Source organism: Lygodium microphyllum, chromosome 23 (genome assembly GCF_053477565.2).
Source record: "Lygodium microphyllum isolate KBCC chromosome 23, Lygodium_microphyllum_v1.1.10, whole genome shotgun sequence".
NCBI classification, from domain to species: Eukaryota; Viridiplantae; Streptophyta; class Polypodiopsida; order Schizaeales; family Lygodiaceae; genus Lygodium; species Lygodium microphyllum.
The window spans coordinates 44455754-44460199 of NC_141157.1; positions in this window are offsets into that span (position 1 = coordinate 44455754).

The window sequence follows — 4446 nt, forward strand, 5'->3', positions numbered from 1 at the left end:
CATTTGTATTTGTAGATATGTAAGGATACACTACATGTGGGACCTATGGGTTCACATGATCATCTGGTTACCATGGTGTGCACATCCTTGGTAGTTAATTCCACAATCTATACCATGTCCATGTGGGTCCAAGTTGTGGAATAATAGGAAGCATGGGCTTGAATAGCCCACATTTGTAATGACCATGATGTTGATGGCCAATGAGGGCAAAGTTGCACACCCATCTTCTTTAGTAGTAGGTCGATTTAATCATAGGTCATGGTAGCAATTACTTTCTCTACATTTAATCTCACTATTAGCTTTGCTCGGTACTAGATATAGCATTGACCTATGAAAAGTGTTACTCAATTTTGCAAGTCTAATTGATTCAGTTTCCTATTTTTATGTACATTGTATGTGTACATCTCTCTCTCTCTCTCTCTCTCTCTCTCTCTCTCTCTCTCTCTCTCTCTCTCTCTCTCTCTCTCTCTCTCTCTCTCTCTCTCTCTCTCTCCCTCCCTGTAACGTGTCCACTAGTATCATCTAGGACACGTCTTAGCAGTCCATCGGAAAGGATATCTAGAAATCTCCACCCGACACTCCCCTGGAATGTTACAGGGTTTGCGATCTAGGGCTTTCCACGTCTGCCACGTAGCGGAAGTATTCTGGCCGTTCCCACTTAGGATCGACCGGAATTTGGGTTTTCCTGATTGGTCATTTCCTAACAGCAACTAGCGTCAGACCCAAGCGAACTACTTTACGCAGTAACGCCAAGTCCGAAGCGGATTCACGCTGCACTTGGTTCAAAGAGAATGGAAAACGAGAGGGATGCAAAGCTCAACCTCTCTGCCATAAGGCATAGTCCCATTCCGTTCCCCTAAAACAACGTAAATTGGTTAAGACATAACTCTAGGTCAACGCTTTTGTTGTTCGTGTCCTTTGATGATCATCCCGCTGTCCTTCGAGATTTGAGAAAAGTTCCTGACCAACCGGGACCACCCAACCGTAGGACGGACCCATGGCCCATCCTCCGCACTTTCCTCGGTTTGTTTTAGTTATGTAATTACCTAACACATTAATTTGACATGTAACAATCAGCTTCTTTAATTAAACCGTTAAGCACTGGTTCCTTCACATAATCTTATCACGTGACATAGAAAAACAATATCAAACAAGTTCTTTATTAACATATCATCATATTTATCTTTGAAATACAAGGAGTCCCGCCTGTAGGCTTGTCCATAATCCGCCTAAAGGCTATCCAGTAATCCACAGGGATCACTATTCCAAGCTTCCGCCCGTAGACTAGTATGCGGGCCTCGAGATCCAATCGCGAGTCACGTTAGCCTCTTGTGCAGGACCCGGAAGGCGAGGGATTTACGGCCAGAGCCCCCCCTGGCACCCAAGTGTCCTCCTGCTCCAAGTAGAGCTCAACGGAGAGTCCTCTTGCAGTGGGTTCGGTCCACGTTCCCGGTGCGGTCAACAACCCCCTTGGTTAGGGTCAGGCAGCTAGTCGGGGGTAACTGAAGTTTCCTCTCCCTTCAGGCCTTCAACCTGAAGTATAGATATTCATTTAATTTGTAATTCATAAATCAAACAGTGCTCTAAAATCTCTAGCAAGCACAAACCTTCCATTAATTGATCTTGTTGTTGGCAAATTGCTAAGGAATGATTCTTTCCTTTTGAATGCATCAGCACTCGTTCCAGGGTGTCTTGCAACTTGCAAGATCCCTTATATTCTGGGTTAGGGCGTACCCTATTAACCCAACTTGGTCAACCCTAAAGTTCATTGGATACTTTTGTTTCTGGTTTTTAACCTTCCTTATTCAGAAGGATATCAAAGAATACATCATTTTGCAAGATAACTTGCGTAAGGATCCGCCATCCTTGTTGAGGGTATTTAACCTTTCTTCTTGTGAATCAATCACAAGACCATATGACTTCGTACTTGCTGCGCAAGTCATGCATCGTAATATATGATGAAACAATCTGTTTTAGTTTCTTTAAGTTGACGTTTGTCGGACCTAGGGTCTCTTTTTAAGAACCTCAGGGACAAACCCTAGTTCTTTTACATTTACGATTTATTGACCTTACAATCAGGGAAGGTAGGCAAGTATTTAAGGTATAAACGTTTCTTGGTTTTTAAATCATTCCCAAGGCATATTTCGCAGCATAGGTATTTCTAAGTTTACATTAATTCATTTATCTTTTAGAAGGTAATATTGAGATCACCTCGGCACGATTTGTTATCCTTGTGACAATTGATTTTTCAGTCCTAAACTTTATTGCTTTGAGGCTAGGTAAATTCAATTAATCTTCCTTTTTCCTTATGAACGAAACTCATGCCAAATAACAATCTTTTCCTTGCTAAGATATGCAGTTAGCAACGATAACTTCCTAGAGTTCAAGCAATGTAAGAAACCTTTCATGAATTTCATCTTCTATGATGATTCATTGCAAAAAAAGAATAGGGGTTAATGGTGCAAGATGCAGTTTTTATTCCTTCAAAATTTAACTACTTTAGTGGGTAAATAATCTTGCTCATAATTCGTTTCAGTGCATAAGGCTATTTGAAGGAAAACTATGTTTTATACTTTATCCATTTTGCATGTTCAACTAAACTAAATTCCTTTATCGTAAATAACTAGGACAAAATATATCTTATCCCTAACAATTCATCTTGCATGATTAAATTAAAACCGATATAAAACCAAGAAGGAAAAACCTGGTTTTGGGGCGAGATATCCACATGGATACCGGGAGATGACCCTCCCGCAGCTACTCCTTGGACTTTCTTAGGCGGCATCGTAGTTGTAATCCTTCGAATGTGAAGGCAGCTTTTACTCTCCTTTTTGGATTTCCACCTTCGAGGCAAGGAGCCGTTTAAAGGATTGACCACGAGAAGGGATAATAAGACCTTTAGGTTCTTAGCTTCTTCGGAGAGGGAAAGGTTTATAAAGCCTAAAAAGGCCCTATAGGATATATACACGGAAAAAAGGTTATGGATAAGTGTGGCTTCGCAACCATATGAACCTTGGGAGTACTTTGGGCTTGGGGTAAAAGGTATAGGAAGGGGGATTTTTAGAGAGGTTTTAGGACACGGAGTAGTAAAGGTTTTAGGGATTTAAACTAGGGTGAAAGGGAAAGGTGAAAGGTGAAGGCTTATAGTATGGGGGGAGGAGAAGGGTGGGTAAGGGAAAAGGGGACACGGGGGTTAGAAAGGGCTTAGGGGGTGTGTTAAGGAAAAAGGAATATGAGAGGGGGTGAAACACGGGGTTTCAACACAAGAAGGGACTTATAGATTTAGGCACGGGGGGGGGGGGGGGGGGGGGGGGGGATTTGTGGGTTATGAGGCCAAGGGGTGTGGGGTTAAATAGCCCCATGGAAAGGGTTAAGGCCTTAAGACCGGGGCGGGGTGAAAGGATTTCTAATGGGGTATAACCGGGAGGGGGTGAAAGGGTTCTAAGAAAAACCAGGGGGGGTTTAGTGTAAAAAGGGATATGGGGGGTGAAAGGGTAAAAGTATAGGAAGGGGGGCTTAAGGAGCCCCCCCCTTAGAAGCTTCAAGAAGCTTCTTGAAGCTTCTGCGGAATCACAGGAGCCACGTGGGGGGGGATTTGACGCGACAACCGGGGGGTAATCTACAGGCGGCGGTGATGGCGCACGTGGGGAGAGAGGATAGAGGCGGCATGCGGCAGCGGTAGCTCGACAGCAATAGGTGACGTCCTCCTTGTCATGGTCCTCCCTCCTATAGCTCGGCAGCAACACCAGCCCGACCATGGCTTCGTCCTCCTCTCTCACGGCAGATAGACGGATGTCAGGCGGCATCAGCATCTTCCCCGTCCTCTCTGATACCGCAGCACTGTCCCCCCCGTCCTCTCACGATACTCCCACATTTATATAGGGGAGGGGAGGGAATCCTCCCCCTGCTATGTGTCAATTCGCATGGATACTTCCTTGATCCAAGCTCCAGCAAGGAGCTTGGTGTCCCATGCTTCCCTCCCTCTCCCCCAGCTCGACAGTCGGCTGGGGGAAGGAGGGAGTAATTTTTTTTGCCTTAATTCTAAAAAAAAAGAATTTTTCCCAAAGCCCTATTCACACGTAATAAGATTTAGATTTGTTACACTCTCTCCCCCTTAGAGGAATCGAGATGTCCTCATCTCGAGATAAACTGGGGATATTGATGGTTGAGAGTATCTTCTTCTATCCAAGTGGCATCCTCTTCGGGATAATCTTTCCACTGGACGAGGCATTCTCTCAAGGTTCTGGATCTTAACTGTCTCTCCCTAACATCTAAGATCCTATCAGGCCTTAGTTCAAGGACTCCTTGACTAGGCATTACAATTTGTTGGTCATCAAGTATATGGTTAGGGTTGGGTACATATTTTTTTAATAGGCTGATATGGAATACATTGTGAACCTTTAGGTTCTCAGGGAGTTGCAATCTATAAGCATTGGGTCCTAGGCA